The sequence below is a fragment of the Furipterus horrens genome, unplaced genomic scaffold (genome assembly GCF_987537825.1).
Source record: "Furipterus horrens unplaced genomic scaffold, mFurHor1.1.pri manual_scaffold_8, whole genome shotgun sequence".
In the NCBI taxonomy this organism is placed as follows: domain Eukaryota; kingdom Metazoa; phylum Chordata; class Mammalia; order Chiroptera; family Furipteridae; genus Furipterus; species Furipterus horrens.
Window position 1 is genome coordinate 15,303,018 of NW_028327178.1, and position 23,241 is coordinate 15,326,258.

The 23,241-nt window shown below is 36.8% G+C and overlaps 1 protein-coding gene across 2 annotated transcripts in view; it reads right to left on the reverse strand.

The window, feature by feature from the left end:
- DCC (DCC netrin 1 receptor) overlaps positions 1-23,241 on the reverse strand; it is a 1,006,514-nt gene that overhangs the window by 934,032 nt on the left and 49,241 nt on the right. The gene's annotated exons all lie outside the window — the stretch shown is intronic.

Consider the following 23,241-nt stretch of genomic DNA (forward strand, 5'->3'; position numbering starts at 1 on the left):
GGATATTCAAAATCTTTAACTTCTCAAAGTTTATATAAATAGAAAATGGCTAAGGTGGGATTCAAGCTTCAAAGCTCATGGCCTTTTCCATTAAGGCCACACTGAGATCTCCCCAAAGGTTTTCATTTTAGGCCTTTCCTGCCCATCAAGTATGTTCTCACTTCTTCACTGAATAAAATTCTTCATACCTTCCAACATGTGCTCTGGCCTCTTCAGCTCAAATTTGTCTTTATTTCTCCTGAATTCCTACTCAAATACTCTCTGGTCTAGTCATTTCTCATATAGTATCTCTGGCCTTGTCTGGGTCATTGATTTTCATGTGTTCTTCTCTGATGACCTAATGAAAGATTCAAACTTTAGTATTCTCAACATTCACCAAGGGAGGTTGTCCAAAAGCTCATTCCAAGGTACAGAGTCAGACCTGGAAATGGGCATTCTCTATATCTTTCATCCTCACACAAGGATGTGTTTATTGGTTTTAGAGAGAGAGGAAGGAAGAGAGAGCGATGCTGATGTGAGAAAGAAACACTGATTGGTTGCCTCCTGCACATACTTCACCGGGGTATTCACAACCACAGCCTAGGTATTTGCCCTGACCAAGAATCAAACCCTCAAACTTTTGCCATATGGGATGATGCTCTAACCAAGTGAACCACCTGGCCAGGGCGGGAGATAAGCATTTTAAACAAGCATCTTGGTCTTCTGGTTCACAGGGACCATGGTCTGTACTTCGAGAAATGTTCATTGAGATCCTAGGCTATTTGAGAATGAGGATTATCTGGCCTTCCTGATGCTGTACCTCAAAGGAGCCCACACATCCTGGCAGGCACAGTCTTGGCATTCTGAACAGTAATATCACAGGCCAACCTCCTGCCTGAAGACTGAATTTTCTTAACCGTGTGCCAGTTCTGGGCCTTGCTCTCTTCTCTGTTCCTCTTGACTTTCACCTCTAGACCACGTTCCCCAACCCATGTAACATTGTCACCTTGGTGCTTTGACTCAGCGGTCTGTTCTCATCAACACTACCTCTGGCCTCAGCATCTTTGTTCCATTTGGAAATGCCCTCCTAGATTGCTGTCCATTCATTTCCTCTTGTTCTACTCAGCCTAACAGACCTTTTGCTCCTATACAATCCCCTGAGGGGCAGGTGCCACCCAATCCACTCCACCCTCAAAGGCAGGGTTTGTACTAGTGTAACTATCTCTACTATGCCCGCCCACAGCAAGCATTCCAATACTGTTTCATTCATTCATTTTATTTTATGAAACCCAGTGACTTCTACTAGGTAAAGATGGGGAAGGACGACATTCTCAGATGTCAGTGGCATTCTTATATTTATTAAGAAACTAATGGCAGATGAATTTAGAATTTATTTTGTTCTTTCTTAAGCTTGGGATATCATAATTGCTCATCTCTGGAATATTAAATAAAGAAAATAGACTTGTACAAGTGTGCTCAGCTCTGACAATCAGTTTGACTGACTTTTAAAACAGTGTTCAGGTTCCAGGACATGTGAATTCAATAATAGAATCTGATAGCTTCTGAGCTTTTCTGTTTGTTTGTTTATGTTTTCTAAATCTATCTTCTGGGGTCATGCAGAAGTTAGAAGGGAAGAACTAATGCTGGAGCATGAACACAGGCTGCTTCTTCCCAGGCGAGGCTTTACATTTCAAAGAGCTGTCCCCACACTGCCAGCGCAGGACCATGAGGTCTTCCTAATCACTTCTCTCTGGATGTTCTAACTTACCCTCCTTTGTGCTTCCTCAAATTTATGCGCTTGCTAGTCTACCTTGCATTTAGTTACCATGTACAAGGACATCCCTCCCTCTAGATTAAAAATTCTTTGAAGGCAAGGTGCCCACCGCCTCCATCTTGGTACAGCCCAAAATGTTGTCACAGTGTCTTTCCTATGGTACGTGTTCCATAATTGTGTGTCAAATGGAAGTTAGCATTGGCTTTACGTACTTTGCTTACCATTATCTCCCTTGAAGCTCAGAATACATCATAGGAGATGGATGCCTTCCAAAGATTCTCACCACTCCTGAAATTAGAGGTACTGTGCCACACTGAAATGCAGCTTCCTCAAGCCATCACATATTATAATTGGTAACAGCCAGGCACCTTATGTTTTTATGCCAGATGACATGATATTTGGAAAAAATACATGAAAAGGCTATGGAGGTTTCAGATGGCTTGCAGCAGGGTTGCAAACAACTTGACATGTGCACAAGAGGTATAAAAATGTCCCTTTTTTAACCCTGTAAAAAAAATGATCATGGAAAAACCTCAGCAATTCTGGCAAAGTCAGGCAACGCTTTCAAGGAAGCCCTCATCAGGCTTTTAGCATATGTAGAATATGGACTCGCAGATTTCATTTCTCTCCCCACACTGCTGAAATTGCATTTGTAATTCACTTCTAGAACTAACGAAAAGGCTAATTTCCTGGTGTACAATCCTCAGCTATCACAGAAACATACCAGCTCGTTTCCCTGTCTCTTGCAGTCCAAGACTGTGGAAGAGAGAAGCATAAACCAATTAAATGTCAGGAGCAATTAACTTCTGCATTTTTCACGCCACACAAAATGAGAAAATTTTATAGCATGCCTATAATTAAAGTTAATAAAAATGAATATAGAATTCCCCAAAGACCTATAAGTCATGCAGGTTCCTATGACCACAACATACAAAATATTCCCGCCTTGCAAGAGTCTCATAGTTCCATGGGAAATATCATGTAGACTAGGTCATTTCTTGTTTACCACTGCCACCTATGCAGTTAATCCACCACTCTGTTCTTCCACTAAAAACAATGAGAGGAGGATCCTGCTGCACTCATAAGACAGAGAGGGAGCTGGCCTACCTGTTCTGGCCATTCCTGGAAAGCAGAGAGAATTCTGTGCTCACTGATAGCAAAGTCAACGGGATGGGGAATAAAAGGGGCTAAAAGTGAAGGAAAGCATTGAGTCAAGGAAAAGAGAAGTCATATTGAAGTGTCATTTCAAATCCATTTCAATGCACAGGAAAATGGTTTAAAATAAAGGCTATTGTCTGTGTCTTCCAGTATACAACAGATGAAAAGTGTGTGATAAATACAAATGTCTATTTTTAAGCACGGAGATGCATGTGTGTGTAATGACTAATCATTCCATTTGAGGATCATCTTTCCACTAGATGCTGTGTATGTCTGTACATAAACACCTAGTGTTTTGTACATAATTATAATGAAAAGTAGTACCGTTCTAAAGAGAAAATATACCAAAACTTGCAAATATTTCCCTCAGGATCTTATCAAAACCGGATACTAAAAAATGTTCAAGCACAAAATTGTGCCCGTGATCTACACGAGTGTATGATAAATGACTGTGGTTCTTTTTTGTTTTCCTTTCAGTTACATTAAGTAAAAAAGAAAAAAAAAATCTAAATACAGCTAAATATACTATTTCTTTTAGAATTAATGACAAAAAAATTATGCATAAAATAAAACTATGAGAGCAGGTTAATAGAGAATTAAAAAGAATTACCCAAATGCTACTAACAAGAACACCTTTCATTAAAATCTGATAAAAATAATTCTCTCTATACCTATTTACAATCAGAAGAATAAATTATAATCATAAAGAAAGAAACACCAAGCAATTTTACAAAGTGTGATCATATCACACATGCTATTTATACTAAGTAATGTCTTAATCATTTGACATGGCTACAGAAAACAAAATAGATGCAGCATGTGCTGATAGAATTATTGGTTCCTTCCTTTTTCTTTTTAGTATAAAGAGTAAGGCTAGAAATAACATCTTAAAAGCTATGAGATTTGCATATTTCTTAGAGTAAGCTATTTAAAGGACACTTTTGATTTCTCTGTCCAATTTCTTTACCATCACCTGGGTAATGTGGCTACACCATTTTAAAGCAAAGACACAAAGGTAATAATAATCTTTCAGGAGGGGGGAAAGAAATTATAAACCTCTAAACAAACTCAACTTTCTTGCCAAGACGTACAGAGATGATAAATATCAAAAAATGTAATCTAGGTCAAGTCAATCTATTTCACAACTATTTGAGTTTAATAAAGTAATTGTCTCTGCATAAATGCATTGTAACAAATTTATTTTATTTAGTTAAACCTGGATGAATCAGATCCTCTAAAATTACATGTGACAAGTTGTGCTCCTGGATACCTTGTTCTCAGAAAATATGAACATTAAGTCATCTACCAAATGGGGAAAAGAAAGATTCTGCTGAAGAAACACAATGGCAAAGGTTACACAGAATATTTTCTGTCAGTAAAGTCTATCAAAGGTGTGAGTGGTAAAAGCTTAAAAGTAAGGCTGAAAACTGAGGCTGACATCAGAACAAGAAAGCTAGCAAATTTAAATTTAGAGCCACGTAGTATCCAGCGGTGAGACTCTCGGGGCACTGTGGTGGTTCTGAGAGATTATACAACGATGAGTTTGAGGTTTATTATTTAAAAACTACAGCAGTTACTGGTTTTGAAATAAAACTGTTTTTTGGAAATTGTCTTAGAAATTTTGTTTTTCATCAAATTTCAGCTGTATATTTGTAAATACATGTCTGCATAAATGTGTATTTATGTGTGTATACAATATTAGATGTTTATTACATCTCATCCAAATTATCATTTCAATATTTCATTAATATTGAATATTGATAATATTTCAATATTATCATTTCATAGTATATTTTTAATGTTTAGAAAAAAATCTCCCTTCTATAATGTTCAATTTTGAAATCAGGTAGTATTGTTCACCTTATCTCCCTCATGTAACATGGTACATTGCGCATGATAAGCATGTAATGAATGATTAAATAAATTAATATATAAATAAATAAGTACATACACAAACACACAATCATAAAACACACACACATGCATGTATATACTTATTTAGGCCCATACAAGTATAATTATATACATTTATATACTTATTTAAGTATATATAAGTGCCATTATGCATTACAGTATAAGTGCTATTATAATATAAAAGCTTGAGCTGCACAAAAGAGGCAGTACTTCAAGGAAGAAGTGGTATTTGAATCAGATCTTAAAACAAGAGTCAGACTTTAACAGATGGAGGTGGCAGGAAGGAATTTCAAGTTAATAGGACACTTTGAGCATGGGCTGAATACATGACTATTTAGGGTCTGGTATAGCTACAGAATAAATGTTCTTTTGTGCAGAGGATGAGTAAGCCAAATGTTATAAGCATTTTTCATCTATTAATATTAGTTTCATGAAACTCCTATCAGGTAGGTAAAGTTATTGTCCCCATTTGACAGATAGAGATATAGTTGCCCAGAAAGTTGCCTGTAGTCATTTAACTAACATGTAGAAGATCTAGATTCATAAGTAGGCAGCCTGGTGCTAAATGCATAATGTTAAGTACCTTGCTATACATCAAAAATAAATGAAAGATGGGAAATTCCCACAGCTAATGAACATAGCCAGAGGTTGCCTCAGGCCAGCAGGCAGACCCTATCTTGGATGAAATTTTATGTGAGAGAAAGCTCCAAACACCTGGGAACATCTTCTCATGAACAAGAATGGGAAACTCATCAAGGCTCTACTCTTGGGTCCGGAGAGCACTGGTTGCCCCAGATAATGACAGTTTCCAGGTGATTTGCTTCCATTTCATGCAGGGTCAAACATCCTGTATCTGAAGATGGCCAAGGACCAAAAACTCAGAAGTAAAGAAGGGGCAGCAGTGCAGAAACCTCCTGATGGCTGCCATGCACTTTCACTGCTGGTGCAGGGAGACAACAACAATGAATTCAAGGGGAGTCACCCAGAATTCTCTTAAAGCAATCCGCATGTGAAGTCCTTGAGCACTACCTGAAAGCCACAACTTGGAAGTCTTAGAAAGGAAATTCAATGTTCAGAAGGTAAAGAAAAATTATAATATGTAAGATTGCAAGGGTGAAGGGGAATGTCATATAGAAACTCAAAGTAAATTGGCTCACTCAATAACTTACTTTACCCTTCTAGAAAATAGCCTAGGACCGGGAACAATAGTATTTAAATCATTGCAGGGTGCTTTAATTATAGTAAGATTAAGAACGACACTTTTTGTGAAAGCTCTCTGCACAAAAATGTTACTATATTCTCTATCCAACTGAGTATTTTCTCCATCATCATTATTATATATTGAACGTTACTGTATTCAGCTCTGATCCTACTCATTTGCTTCATGTGTTACTGCAAAATAATGTTCAACTTTGTGTGTATGTACTTTGATGGCTCCAACCAACTATCCACTTGAGCTTGTAAAGGTCCAAAAGGAATGAGCAGAGTGTTAACAGGAGAAGCGCAGGCTTTTGACTTGCGTGAAGTCAGCTCCCCTCTAAGTGGCCCACTCCTGTTTGTGTGACCTCCAGTGAGGTACTTCAGACTCCACGGAGCCTGTTTCCTCAGGCACGGAATAGGACCAATAGCAACTACCCTTCAAGGTGTGCTCGTGATTACATGTGGAGGCTTTCCTTATGAGAAAAAGCCTCATATTTTAATAGTTCTATTAATAGACTTTGCTATTTAAAAGAGGTTTGAGGTTCACAGCAAGACAGAGTGAAGGATAAAGGTATTTCCTATATGCCTCCTGTCCCCACTCATGTATAGCCTCCCCCATTGTCAATATCCTCCACCATAATGGTACATTTCTTACAACACAGAAACTTATATGGACACATGATTGTCACCCAAAGTCCATAGTTTACATTAGGGTTCACTTTTAGTGCACATTATGTGATTTTGAAGAAATTTATAATATTATCTACCATTATTATATCATATAGAGTCATTTCCTTGCTTTAAAAATTCTGTGTTCTACCTAATCATACCTCCTCCTCATGTCCACACCCCTACCCCTTGGCAATCACTAGTCTTTTTAGTGTCTCCATAGTTTTGCCTTTTCTAGATGTCATACAGGTGAAATCATACACCATGTAGGCTTTCAAATTGTTTTCATTTTCTAGTAATATGCATTTAAGTTTCCTTCTTGTCTTTTCATGGCTTGATAGCTTATTTCTTTTCAGTGGTGACTAATATTCTGCTGTCTGAATAAAACAGTTTATTAATCCATTCATCTTCTGAAGGGCATCTTGGTTTCTCCCAGAGTTTGGCAATTAACACATTTTTGAGGGGAAAAATATAGATGCTGAAGGGAGTAGTTTTCAGGTACAGTATTCCACATCCTCATGACTCTACAAGGCAATGATGTAGCATTACAGATCTGGGCCTTCTAACTACTGGGATGTCTTGGTAACACTGCTATACTCAGTTGGAGAAGTATCCCTATTCCCTTAACACTAAGAGAGTCTTCAGAGGGTACTCTTTTTTTAAAAAAAACTTATAGTTTTCCATTACCATTTAACCCCCTATTCTCCCTTCCCCCCAGCAATCACCACACCAAGAGAAACAGTGTCTAGAAATTTAGATTCTACTTTTGGGTCACTGAACCACCTTGGCCCAGTTACTGACTTTCCATACCTTTCATTTGGGTAATAAGGGCAATGGTCCCTGCCATTCCTACTTAACAATGTTCTATTGGTGATCAGTAATGGTATCAATGATTACTCACAGCTGAATTGTTTGTTAGCCTTTTTTGTATACATTATAGTACTACACTTTCATATTACCACCATGAAGAAAGTTATCTACTAAATATCAGTTAAGAAACTGATGAATATCTCATGAATTAGATTTCTCTTTGTTCCCACAAGTCATTGTTCAATCTTTAAGCAGTTTATAGAGGTCACCCAGCAGGCAAGTAGCATTGTTGGGACTTAGACCCAGGCCTCTGGCTCTCAATCCAATGTTCTTTCAACCATGGTGGATGGCCTTTCAAGGGGAATAATAAATGTGAGAGTATTAAATTGAACTACATGAAATTCTAATTTTGTAAGTTAAAAGAGAGTTGAGTATCAGCAACTGCATATGGTTCAACTTGATAGTTTACAAAATATATACAAGTTATTGTGACAAATTGTGGCTGGTTAGCATCATCTACAGACCACTCTTACTCATAATGGAGTCAATTACATTTGAAGAGCATCTCCACTTACAAGGCCATGCATCATACTGTTGGCCTGCTAACGTGTGTTTGCTCTTCTGTAGTTATAGTCTATGTCTGAGGCAGGTGTAAGGTAAATGAAACACACAACACATTCCAACAGTCCATAAAATAGGGGAACTGCTGTTGTAAGAAGATTACTTTCTTTTATCACCATTTCCTGAAATAATGAACCAAAATATTTCTCTCATTTATAGAAAGTGCTTTGTGCTGATGAAAACTCAGAATTGTCTTTGAGATTATATCCAAGGCACGCATTTGACCTTAATAAACAAAGATAGGCTGCTTTTAGATCTACCTCATAATTCAACCTAATATAAAACAATGCGTCTCCAAACTCCCCCAAATCACTCTGTCTGCCCTTTAAAGAGAATGTGAAAGTTTCAAATGTAAAAGGTCCTTATAGAACCTTTTGCAAACCCATTACAAAATGTACAAGCATTTGGGGAAATAAAAGAAAATCTAACACTTGATACAATTATCAGTTAGGCCGAGGGATGCTAAGGTATGAAAATATACTTTTGCTGGGGATCATAAGACACAGTCAATTCAGAGTTCCCTGGAAGTGCTGGATGTCTGATGCTGCAGAGGGAATATTAAATAAAAAGCTACACATTCAAACAACATCAATGTGTAGTCAATTTTTTCATCTGAACTGAATGTCTGAGAACCTGGGATGTAATTACTTATAAATTAATTTGCAAGCCCCAGTGGCTTTATGGCCCACACCAGGAATTCTATTGCCAATAGGAGCTCATTAAAACATATATCATAGGTCTAAAATGAAAATCAAAATTTATAATTTCAGTTTTAATTTTTCATGCATTCATAACTCTACATTTGTTGTTGATGTTCCCTAAGAAAATTCTATGAACAATTTCTCTTTCAAAGACTTTCCCTCAGGAAAATATAAAAAGAGAATTAAAATATCTTCTAACTACTTTTCAATATAAACAACTGGCATTGAATCTAATCTCATTTAAGATGTAAAAAGAAATCTCTGAATTTTTGACATAAACCTTCGAGACTGAATATACAAAATATTTATATGTTATTTAGAGTATCGTATATGGTGTATGGCTATGTGATTTATAATAAATCTTAAGTGGCTTATGCACTTTCCATAAGCTTACTGGATGAATAATATCTTTTGCAAGACAGGAGACTTATTAACGTTTATTTTTAAAAATTTACAAATAGACACAAAATTTTCCTAATGGCATTGGTTAGATTAAATATTAGCCACATGAAAGTGAAAGTATGCAAGTAAAGAGGCTAAGGTTGAACAGAATAAGGCAAGAAGCAAAATAAACAACTAAAATAATTTTCTTTTAATTTGTCTCATTGTTGTATCAATATAGCCTCCCCAGAAAGGCAGGCCTCAAGTAAAATGGCACAGAAGATCTGAAAAGGAAAGCTGTACACAGAACATACCACTAAATAAAGAACTTTATTTTTTAATGTACTGCTTTGACTTTGGAAAAATTTTAAAAGGTCTGCTTTCAAACTTAACCATTCTTTTATTTATCCACTCCTTCAACAAGCTATACATTGAATATATACTGTATAAATAGCTGAAAGAGGATAAAAGAACACCAAAAGAAAAGGAATTTCTGTCCCAAAGACTCTATTTGTTCCCAATACAATTGAAAGAGAACATACAAAGTTGAAATAAATAAAGACCATTTTTTGTTTTAAAGTTTTTTACATAAGGGCACAAATGTTTGGATATATTCATAAAATCATCAAGGAAGTAACTGGAGTGTGACTAGGTTTTTGGTATAATTTGAATTGTGTCTTGAAGACAAAAATTTCTTTTTTCTTAGACAATGATATATATGACACACATTTATCTCATATCGGATCCATATCACTCTTTCTTTATTTTACTATGTTTCTAGTAAAACTATTCCTTATTTATCTCAGGAAAACTCTTCATCTTCAAAATCAAGGCATAAAGCTTCTCTTGACTTTTGTCTATAAACACCACTGACTATAGGATCGGTCAGTCCTAATTTCTGAGAATTTAAATGACAGCAGTAATGCAGCAAAATAATTGGTTGCTACTAATCAACCTCTGGCTGCAGAAGTGACAATTATGTCACCAAATATTCCTAAAGGGAAAAATTATGGAAAGAGACATTTGAATATGACCACAGTAATCAAGCTTAGCAATCTAGTAGGAGAAATCAAGAAAATAAAGAAACCTGGTATAGAATGGAACTTCTTGCAGACACACTGACTCATAAGACATTCATTAAAAGCAAAATAAATCATCATTAGTTTAGTCTGTTCTGAATCACAATGAACCTACCTAAGTGAATTTCTACACCACGACAGTGTAACTAATGGTCTCAGGGGCTTTGGACAATAAACCTCTAAGGTGATACCCAAACTGTAAAACACTGTTTTGTTTCGATTCAATTTTTCAAGACCCCACATGATGTATGAGATTTATGAACATACAAGTTACATAGAAAAGAGAGTAAAAAAATGACAGGACTATCTAGCACCCTTATCATGTCTGAATATTTGTTTTCATCATAAGGACACAGAGAGTATAGAGGATCAATCCATTCATTCTGTGTAAGGCTCTGAAGTCCATCTGCTAGACCCCAAATAAGTAATAAAGCTTCTATAGGCTTAGAGGGAGACTCTGACAACTTCAATGTTGACTATACTGTAAAGTATAAATCTATCATTTTTTACCAATCTAAAGAAAAAGGGACACTTTTTTTTTCTTATCTCTGTAATATGATGAAAGTAATAGAATAACATACATTCTCTGCGCATGCTCTAAGAAATATTCTTCTCTCTACCAATTTCACAGTTATGCAAATATGATCTTAGCATTATTAGCTTTACAGAAGTGTTCACTCTGTAAGAGGAGAGAGGGATATAGTCAAAATACATCACTTATACTCCACAGGTTGAATGTCAGCTGCTCACCATCTCATGAGGATGACTGTTCCTCATAGTTCTAACCCATCTTCTGCAACAAAACACAGGCAGCCTGACCCATGGAAGGATGAGTTGCCTAATGATATCTGTGCGTTTTCAACTTATTGAACCTCTACATTATGAACATAATTATTGCCCTCCTTACATGTGTGATAAATGATGTCTCTAGATCGCGAGTAAATAATGAACTGACACTATATTTTGCCTGATAAGTTCATGCATCATTGCACCTGTGCTTCAAGGATCCCACTTCCTACCCCTCTAAAGCAGGGAAAACTTCTGTCAACCCAGCGGACCTGGACTGTTGAAAAATAATTTTGTTCTTCCAGAAAAATGACCATTTGGAGGCCATGAAATACACTGTAAATCACACTGAGAGTCAATGCTTACTAATTGTCCATGACTAAAGCGCCACGTAATGTCTAGTGACACAGAGAATTCCACATAATGCCTCGCGTCTCGGTGCACAACGCAGTAATCAAATATCCATTAAAGGAGGCCGCTTTGAAAGAGGACAAGGACTGGCATCAAGTGCTGCCGAGGAGGCTCTACTCAAGTGTGAACTACGTTACTGAATTAACAGCAAATGCATTATTCAGGGAAAGGTTATGCTTTGAACATTGGAAAAAAACACAGAGACATTGCTTCCTCCTTCACTCTTTAGTTGCTTTTTCCTGAAGAATTTTCCATTTCATTTGCTTCTTATAAGTCTTTCATAGAGTTTAGCAAACAACACAAGGAATGTTGGAGGAAATGAGAAGAATTAGGGAGAATAAACATCACTTTTCTATTATACTGCTTCCTCTGGAAAATGTGCCGTGTGGGTTCTGATCAATGGCTCTTTGGAAGAGAGATGGTAAAATACCCTGTAACCATAAGAAGCCCCAGAGTGGGTTGCCGTCTGAATGGGAGAAATAGTGAAGAGCTTGGAACCACTGGAATAGAAGTGAAGAGCTTCCCCTAGGCTCTGCCATCTTTATAGGGAGGCAAGAACAAAAGACAATTTCAGGATGTGCCATCCCAATTGGTCTACCCTGCCGACATTGCCACAATAGCATTCTTGTGGGAGCTTTGTTAAGTATTAGAAAACACATTTGCCTAAAACGCCCAAAAGAAAATAGTCAAGTGCTTCTTCTCTATCTTCGAAAATTTTCCTGATGTCTTATTCTTCAGAATCTAATTTGATCCCAAAACAACTTTCTCTTTTATTTATGCCACACCCCAAATTTTGAGCGGTATTCAAAGTAATGGCCATATATGATCAACTGTGACTGTTTCCTTACCCAAGTCCTTTCATTCAATAATATGGTCTTAAGTCACTCTCCCTGCATGAGCAGCACAAACATCATCAGCTTAGCCTATAACTCAGTAACTGAGTTTGTGTTTGCTCAAAGCACATGTGGACACTGACTATACTGTTTTAATCACAAGCCCATAGGAATAATTAATTAGTGCTTCTTTCAACCACTTTGAAGACAAAAGGCAGTGTATGAGCATTCAGGATTAATATTCATTATTATTCTACCTCCCGCCAGCAGCCCAAGTTTTATCTGCTCCTCCTGTTATCACTAAATTCTTTCTTGCAAACTCCTTATAACATTGAATAGTTAATGATGATTCTACCCCATAAGTAAAGTATATAGGAGTGAGGGGGGGGAGGAAACTGGGAAATTAGTCTTATTAGTTGCACATTTCAAAATTTAAAATGCAATAGGGAAAAAAGCAGCTTATTTTATAAAAGAAAGACGTAAAAAGAAAAAATTTTTTGGAGGGAAGATTTGGGATTGCAGCCAACTTTTAGAAGAGGAGGTGGAATAATAATTCCTTAAAATATTCAAGTCACTGCTTCATGTGTACTTCTCTGGGTGCTTAAATGATAGAGAGAATAGAAAGGAAGACAAAGAGACAAATACAATGGGTAAAATCAACTGGTAGAAAGGACTTCAGGAGTTGAAATTGGGCCACAGAGACTCTCATCTACACACCACTTATGCAAATGCATTTGTGATGGATTGTTCTGATCACTCAAAATATTCCAGGCCAGTTCCAATCCAGAGGGTAAATTATCACCCCAAACGTAAAAGGATTTCTAAAGTATAACCCAGTCAGATATGTCCACATGCCCTGAACTGTACAGGCTAAGCCCGTGATAAGCAATATACATGCTTCCTAGAAGGTAACTGCAAGTGAACCATTTTAAGTCCAATTTTATATCCTATAATTATTATAATTATGTTATAACTTAGAATTTCCTTCTTGAAAAGATATTTCATTCTATAACAGAATTGATCATGAATATAACTGAAGAGGAAACATAATTCTATACTTCTATAGAACAGGCAAAATAATGTATGACAGAATCACTATGTCATAAATATTCCCTTTTGGAAACTCTTCAGCATGTTCCAGTTTTGTTAAGCCTTAAAGTTGAATGTAATGAAGTTTAATTAAAGAAACCTCGTTCTTCTCCTTATAAATGGACATAATTCATAGTTCTAGGACTTAGAGCTGCATTTAAAATTATAGTCCCAAATTATCATTGCTGAATCTATATGCATAAATGTACCTGAGAAAAACCTTAAAGGCAAATACAGAGGAATGGGCCATTTTCACTGTTTGCTCTAATGGTAGTAGTGAACTGAGACAACAAGTCAAAAATTTCAAGAAGATTTTAAGTCATAGTTTAGTGTGAACTTATTTAAGAAGCTCAAATATACATTGCCAGTTGACTTGATGAAGTCAGCTTTGTTCAGAATCGTCAGGAAGTCATAATGTGTATTCTGCTCCACCTTTATCTGGAGGTTGTAAAAGCAAAGGGTTCCAGGTCAAAATGTAACTAGTTGGGTCATGAAAACACTTTGTAGATGTAGAGAAATAGGAAAGTTTGATTCTGCCACTCAAATTTAGGTAGCAATTATCATATGAATATGTTCAGAGTTATACACTTTTTGAAGGTATGTTAATGACATTCTGCTGAACTTTCCAAAGTCCAGTTAATAACCCTTTCTTCTCAGCTCCAAAGGCTACCAGAATTTATCTTCTTCAGAGTTACATGCATTATTTAGTTTGGCCATTATTTAGTTAATAATGCAATATTATGTTTTGACTAACTAGATTTTATTTTTCCCCTAAAAAATAACTTTGTTAATAAAGAGATTTATTTAGGAAATTTTAATTTGTTAGCTAAATCATGCACATTTTTTTTAGTGTCTGCCAGCATTACTGATTTTAAGATCACGATTTTTAGCATAATGGAGTTCTCTATTTTATATTTCTTACCCTTATGAATGAGAACCAAGATTGATGTTATTTATCCTACATTTAGGTTGAGAAGTGCCAAATCAGAAGAAGGTATCTTTGGCTTTAAAATTAATTTCACATATTTGGGTTGAGCTCTAAACTGCTGTTTATGGGACATGTAAATTTCAAATATACTTCTAGCACAACATGAAAATATGATCAAAAGAATGTCCATAGTATGGCATTTGGCATAGTTGTACTTATTTATTATCCATTTGTTTGTCCAACAATTATTTACTGATTTACTCCTATCAGGTCAGGTGTTCATTTACTCATTTATTTAATATATTAATTCAGGCATTCATTCCATAAACATATAGTGAGCCAGCCAATTAATAGGTCAGGCATACCACCCTTGAAAATGCTAAAGATATTAATATGCATAATACAATTTCCTCAACCTTGAGGAACTCAGAGTCTGACGAGATAATGGCATATAAATAAGTGACTTACAGTGAAAAATATTACAAATATTTCTGATTCTAGATGTTTAGGATGGCTTCTCATAGAGTTTGACCTTCCAGGTAAATCTTGAGGAAGTAGAAATTCAATAGAAAAGAAGAGTAAGGTGTGACTTAAAAAATACCATGTTTTGATAATTATAAGTAGATTGGTAATATTGGATCATATGGGATGTGGTATGATGAAGAAACAGGCAAAGGAGTTAGAAAATTATGTCAGGCTTCATGATGATAGGTCTGACCCTCCTACTCTTTCAATAGAAAGTTACATAAACATGTTTAAATAAGAAGAGGCATACTTTATGTTGACAGGAAGGTAAGTGTGTGTTCAGTGCCTATTTATTAAAAAAATGTGTAAGCCCAGTGGAAAAACAAAGACTTGTATAGATTATATCTATATCACTCATAACCAGTATGCTATTGTGAATGAAAGTTGTTATTTTTTGGTGTGTGTGTGTGTGTGTGTACAGCATGGATCTACCACTGTACTGTAACTTTTTGGACTCTGAATGTAAGACCATATATTCTGCTTCTTTGTATTCTTCCATCATGAATTGTTGTGCCTCATACATAGTATATGCAGAATGCTTATGTATTAAAAGAAAAAATGAATTAATAAGTTTGAAGCTTAATGGAGGAGACATTAGTAATAGATATAAAAGTTAGACATTATGAAGGATGTCACGTAGCAGTATGCAATTGAGTACCAAATGAATGATTGAGGTAGTGAGACCTAAGAGTTCACATGGGAGAAGAAAAAAACCAAGGAGAGAGAAATGAACTTTTCCTTGTAGAACAAATCAGATTTTGAAAAGAGAGAAAAGATTAGTAGGTGTAAGTGGCTCTAGACTGTCTGGACACAAATGTCCAAATGCTAGGCTCCATTAATATAACAAAAACTTTTTCTGGAAGAATGTGGGTAATAGGACCATGGTTGCAAAATCAACCTCCTACCAAACTTCATCAATCAATTAGCTCTGTCTTCTATTAACAATCCATGTACTCAAAGCTCAAAACTTACTCTACAACCGTGCTGTTGGCTGAAAAAGGAAACTGGAGGAGAAGCTATTGATGAAGCTTTTACAGCACAAACCCATTACTGAGAAGCAAACAAATCATCCAGTCAAAATACATGACTGCTTTATCCTCTTTTTTCATAATAAATTTTTTTCACAGTTTTTCAAGACAGAAGTACCATGTTCAGCATAATCTTTTGTATCCAATGCCATGTAGAATTAACAGACATTTTGTTCCTAAAGCTAATACAGAGGGAGTGGCTTCATTGCAAATGCAAAGGTTGTGAGCTAGTTAATACCACTGGCAGGCTCTCAAGCAACAGGTCCTGTTATCCTAACAGTCGTCTTGTGTGAAGGGCCGATGAATCAGACACAGAGCTCTAGTGGGCAGCAACAGCCAGAGTTATGTTCCTGAAGACATTAATATATATCTCTGTAGGCCTCTAATGGCCATTTTTCATCCCCTGAATAAGAAGGAAAAAGAAGAGGCCAACAGAAAAATTGGTATGCTGTCCTTCCTAGGTGAAGGGTCCCAATAAACCAGAGCCATACGGAGTACAGTAGTGAGGGATTTACATTCCCTCACACAGTCTGGAATCACTAATGTAGTCAGCAAATGCTCCCAACAGTGCTTTCTATGTACAAGGCCCTGTGCTCTAGGGAAAAATTCACCTATAGATGAATAAATGAAACTGTCCCAGGAGCAGTGAAGTAGGTGCTATAGGCCAATGATTTTCCATGGATATACCCGGGGAAAGCAAATTCTCGGGGCCTCACCCCAGACCAATTGAATCTAGAAGTGGGATTCAGAAATCTGTAGTTTATTTATTTTTTTATTAAATTGATTGAGGTGACATTGGTTAATAAAATTATGTAGGCTATAAGTGTACAATTATATGATGCATCATCTGTATATTGCATTGTGTGTTTACTATCCAAAGTCAAATCTCTTTCCATCACCATATAGTTGACCCTCTTTACTCTTTATTACACCCCGCCCCCCCTTTTCCTCTGGTAATCACCACACTGTTCTCCGCATCTGTGAGCTTTTGTTTGTCTGTTTGCTCATTTGTTGCTTTCTGTTTCACATCTCATATATGAGTGAAATCATATAGTTCTAGACTTTGCTTTAGTTCATTTAGCATGATATTCTCAATATCCCATGGTATTGCCAGAAAAACAGACATGCAGACCAATGAAACAGAATTACGAGCCCAGAAATAAATCCATATATATATGGGCAAATAATTTTCAATGAAGAAGACAAAAGGTACAACGAATAAAAAAAGTCTCTTCAGTAAATGGTGGTGGAAAACTTGGAAAACAACACGCAAAAAAAAAAAAGAAAAAGGAATAAAAATAGACTGCTTTTTGTCTCCCCACATGTAAAAATTAACTCACAATGGATCAAAGATTAAATGTAAGACCAGAAACAAAAATTACATAAAAGAAAAGATAGATGCTGAACTTATGGACCTGATCTTGGAAAGGATTTTATGAATTTGACCCCAAAGGCAAAGGAAGTAAAAGCAAAAAATAAATAAATGAGACTATATCAAACTACAAAGCTCTGCACAGCAAAAGAAACCATCAACAAAACAAGGAGGCAACCAAATAAAAGGGAGAAGATATCTGTAAACAATGGCTCTGATGAGGGGTTAACATCCAAAAATATATAAAGAAGTCGTACAACTCAACAACAAAAAAGCAAACAATCCAATTAAAAATGGACAGAGGACATGAACAGACACCTCTCGCAATAGGACATTCAAATGGTCAACAGATATATGAAAAGATGCTCAACTTCACCAGCTATATGGGAAATGTGAATCAAAACTACAATGAGATACCACCTCACACCTGTTAGAATGGCTGCTGTCAACAAGGATTAGAGAGGTTGTGGAGAAAAAGGACCCCTCATTCACTGCTAATGGAAATGTAAACTGGTACAGCCACTATGGAAAACAGTATGGCAGTTCCTCAGAAAAATTAAGAACAGAGCTGCCATATGACCCAGAAATCCCTCTTCTGGGTATCTACCTGAAAAACTTGAAAATATTTATTTATCAGATATATGCACCCCTATGTTCATTGCAGAATTATCCATGATGGCCAAGCCATAGAAACAACTTAAGTGCCCTTCAATAGATGATTGGATAAAGAAGATATATATAATAGTATTTATCCATTAGAAAGGGCATTATTTTGCAGATGGCATGACTCTTTATATAGAAAACCCTGGAGACTCTACCAAGGAACTATTAGAAATAATAAACAAATACAGTAAAGCTGCAGGATATAAAATAAATGTGTAAAAATTCTTTGTATACCTATATGGTAATAATGAACTTTCAGAAAAAGAAATGAAAAATCCTTTTTTAATTACAACAAAAACAAAATACCTAGGAATAAACTGAATGAAGGATGTGAGTGTAAGAAATAAGGACATAGTGACTCCCAAACCAGTAGAAAGTCATTAGTAACCAAGGGCAAATGTAATTAAAGGGTCTCAGGCAAATGAATTAGAGAATCTCTTAGAAGGGAGTTGACAGTATTAGCATATTTACAAATCACAATAGGGGCATTTAGATAAACGCCTTAGATTGTAACTCCGGAGTAACCAGTAATGGAGAAACAGGGAAGGAGGAGAGGGGAGGTGGATCTAATTTCGTTAGGGCGGGGGAGCTGATCCTCTCATTTTAGGGAGCTAATCAATTTCACTTTACCGTGGCAATTTCAGGGTGGGGAAGCTAAGACTATAAAACCATCCATCTTTGTCTACTTGGGGCGCACATTCCCCTGGCTGTGAGGGTGCGCCCGGCTCTGCAGACTCGTGAATAAACACCTCGCTTTACTGCTTAAGTCCTGCATCCCAGTTTTTATTGTGAGTGTCCCAGTTTTTATTGTGAGTGTTTCTCACATTAGGACCTATGCACTTAAAATCACAAGGCATTATTAAAGCATATTGAAGAAGACACAAAGAAATGGAAAAACATTCTGTGCTCATGGATCAGAACCTGTGTTTTATAAAATCTCCAGGTGATTCTGCTGCAAGCTCAACTTTGAGAGCCACTACTATGAGCATTTTGGAAAGAATACATAAGACCTTGTGACCAGCACCATTCACTGTGAGGTGGCTGCAATGAGCAAAGTGCTGTATTCTTTTCTCTAAAGGTAAACACTTTTCTATGTATTGATTAATTTATTCAACCTGGCAAGCATTTATTGTGTCCCCTACACAGTTGGTATTATTCTGGGCATGGACTAAGAAAAAACTAACAAAACACAGCCCTCTTTTTAAGGACCATAAAGCCTAGTGGGACAATAATTAGTCTCTTGCTCTGCCTTCTTCTGCATGCCAGGCATTTATTGAATATGTCTAGTAACTGTACATTAAACTGAGATGACCCATCAGTTATGAAAAAACTGTTTGGTTCAACTTATTGATTCTAAATGAAAATTCACCAGTGTTTGTCATTTCATTGTAATATAATGCATTATGCTATTTTTGAAATATCTTTACAATAAAAAGATAAACGCTCTGTTGATGAAATATTAATCCCAGTGGGAGTTGGAAGAACTTCAGAAATTGATATTAAACCACAGAGCTTTTTACGAATAAGGGATGAAGATGCTCAGGCCTTCTCAGGACTTTTCTCAGTTGGCTCAGGTCAACTTTCAGGAACTAATAATAGATTTTAATTAACCTCTAGATTTCCTCTGTGAAGGGGTCACCAAAGAGGTTTGAAGAAACTAATTGGCAGCTCCTACTGTTGAGTCAGCATCCCATGACAGACCTGATTGTCAGGAAGATTAGAAGTTACTCCAAGTGTTAAATTGTTCTTATTTTCTTGAAGACCTTGCTTCTTCAAAAGCTTGGATTTTCTGCCCTTGATATGTGACCATGTTCTGCCAGTCTTTTCAGGGTATGACAGCAAGTTTCTCCAAGGTTTCAGTTTTTCGTTTGTTTCTTTGTTTATCAATGAAGTTTACATTCATTGATAAATGTATACTTATTACCAAAAAAGGAAAAACATGGCTAAGTAAAGTAATATGCAAATTATAGTAGCATTTGCTTTCCTTTCTGTTTTAAAGGTTATTAAATAGGAAACCCCAGAAAGGTTCTCAGTTTGCCTGGAATTGTACAATCCATCAGTCTCAGTACCAGGGCTTGCACTTGAGATGGCCTGATTCCTGGGCTTATGTAGGACACCCTGTCCCTTCCTCAGAACACACTGGAAGTTGGCTTCCTCATACTCAGTAAGTAGTTAGTTAACTTCGTGAAGAGATGATGGTCCATCTAGGGATATATGCTGACTTGTGTGAATTTGTAGAACTAGAAATATTAACCATTCTATGTGAGATACCAAAGTGTTCCAGGTCATGGAGTAGGCTGCATAAAGAGAAAAATATGAATTGGTATAAATGATGAAAATAAAATGCCTTTGAGAGCAGGAGGAGCTGTGACCTCTAACAGATACGACATCCCAAATCTGGGAGACTTACTTTGGCTCTGATTTGCCAGAATAATAGCAAGCAGGGTCCTAGACCCAGAATGAGCTGGATAGAGAATCGCCAAACGTCTGTCTGCCTGGCTTCCCAATTGTACTTTTATCTCCTCTTTCTCCTTAGAATTATCCAGAGAGTTTTTGCCCTTGTCACTGGGCCACCCCATTTGGAAAATCCTCTCTTTACTGCATTTCTGATCTGAGTACCTGTGGCTTACCTGAAGGGACTATAGGATACATGTTCTCAACCCTGAAGCAACATGAAAGTCCCTTCATCCCTTTAATGATAGCAAGAAACGCTCAAAGCCCACTGGAACATGCAAAGCCAAAGGCCACCTACCCAGCAATGTTATGGGCAAAGCCTTGGTCCTTCCTCTCTAACCGAAACAGGCTGTGGCTTGCCTGAGCAGTTTTATGACCATAATTGCTGGGTGAATAATAATATTATTGTCTTTAGACAATAAATACTCCTTTCTTAGGCAATAGAAGATTTCAGTCCAAACATCTAAATATTCTGTTTTGGTCTGGACTTTACTGTGTTCCTCCTGAGCCTGCCGGCCTTTAATTGTGGTGTTAGTTCTCTGGAAGCTCAAGTTGGCAACCTCAGTGAAGAGAAAATAAAAACAAAGGACGGTTGTCTATTTAACTGCACTGGTAGCTTCAGCTCACAGTTGATGAATGTTTCAGGTGCTGTTTTTCCATCTCTTGTTTCCCTGTTTATTTTATTTCTGATGACTTAGCCACAGGCTGTGTGTCTAGGAATGGAAGGGAGGAGAGTCTCTTTCTCAAAGTGAGTTGACAATCCGTCAGACACCCCTGCAGCTCTCAAAGGTTTTTTTAACTGTTTTTCCAGACAAAACTTCACTTGCAACAGCTCATTTTGGCTGCCCTCTGCTTGGTGCCACTGGGTCTGATCTATACTTTTGGTTAAAAACCTATATAATTAGGAATCCTTAAGGTTACCTGAGAACCAGTGTTCATTGGGAAACATTGTCATTTTGACATAGCTTATCACAGGTATCCATCATTAATTAGTATGAAGGTCAGGGAAGCCACACAAAGTAAGTCCTAAGGGTCTAGCCTCTAAGCCTGTTGCCCACTGACTCTGGCCTTTTTAACACTTGAAAGAAGTAAAGAAAATAATCCCTAATCTATTGCAAATAATACCCAAATAGGTGAAACCTAAAGGCTAGTGTTATTTAACATTGCAATGGAAAGATGAGGTTCATACGCCTTGAGTGGAGATCTAGCAAGGCCAAATCTTTCTGATGGTCAGGCTTAAAGGTAAATTTCTCAGGCTGCATCTGTTGTTTCCAGCTCAGAGTCCTACAAAATGTACTGGATTTAGCCCAGGAGGAAATATTAGATGGCTATGATGAACTTAACAGGGGACTGCAGTCCATGTGGCACTAAACAAGTATGATGTGGATTGAGACATATGCAGTGGACTGAGAGCTACCATACACAGTTAGGAAAACAGCACAAGTATATGAAAATCATTTATTCTGAAATTGGAGGGGCCTTAAGGATAACGTGGTCCACTGATTCTCAACCACGGAGGCATATTAGAATCTAGGTAATTGGCCTGTGCTTGAAGTTCAACCGTCTATATTGTTTCAAAATTCCTCCAAATGATCTTAATGTGTACTTAATTTTGAGAACCACTTTTTTAGAGCAGGAATTTTCTTCAACGTTCACCTATTTTAGAACTTCCTCAGGAACATGTCAAAACATAGATTTCTGGACTTTGGCCCCGAAAATTCTGACTAGTAGATCTTGGATAGGGTTTATGTTTTTGTATTTATAAGATGCTCCTTGGTGATGCTGCCCCAGGAGGTCAGAGGATCACACTCTTGGGCGACATCTGCCCCAATGATACTCAAACTTCACTGGGCATAGAAATAAAAATAACAATACATGATTGTTGCTTGGATTGCTGAGTCCCACAGAGTTTCTTATTCAAGAATTTGCATTCTGACAAGCTCCCAGGTGGGCTGACATTCTAAGAACAAGCAACATTTTAGAACTATCTGAAGTGTTTTTCAAACTACACCTACACTTAACTTTCTGTCCCATATGGTCCAGGTTTAAGATCATTGATATGGCAAATGTCTGTTATAAGTGGGCATATATTCCTCCTTTTAAAATAGATAATGATCTTGGGGTTCAGACTGGAAGTGACTCAACCATGACCACAGAGATATTGGGGGTAGACCTATGTCAGCACTTGCCACACACCTCACCTCAGAGCAAACCCTGACCAGAGTTCCAAAGACAACAAGAAAAGAAAAACACTGAGCGGAAAACTAATTTCAGCACTTCCCAGTTTTGCTAGGACTGGCCTTGACTGCCCCGTGGAGAACTGAATGAAAGGCAAATAGCTTCCATTGCAAAGACAAATTACAACACCCGTTGAAGACTATAAGCAAATCCTAAAGAGAAATGGTATGATCATCTTCCTCCTAGATCTTCATGAATGAAAGCAGATACTCCTGGTATTGCCTAGTTTGACTCTAATCCTACAGAAGACTGGAAAACAGAAGTCAATTTTACTATCTTCCCATCTTATGATTTTATCATTTTGGTCTTTCTCTATGTCTGTAAACAAAAACAAACATCATGATTTTTTTGTGTAAATGGAACATACGAAGTTAAGTGAGGTACCACTGCCGAGACAGAGGTAACAGCTGCAGTATGGTAATAAGCTCCCCATTCAAACACACACAAAATAAAATTTTAAAACACCTGATATTATTGAGGAACAATGGTGCACTACATAGAACTCACTGCCAATTACAACTAAATTTTTCTTCTTGTCCCATTAAGCTGTATTGTGTGTAGAGTGAATGTAATTTGGGTTTATACATATATGCTACACATATACTACTCATAGTCACTATCTGTGACT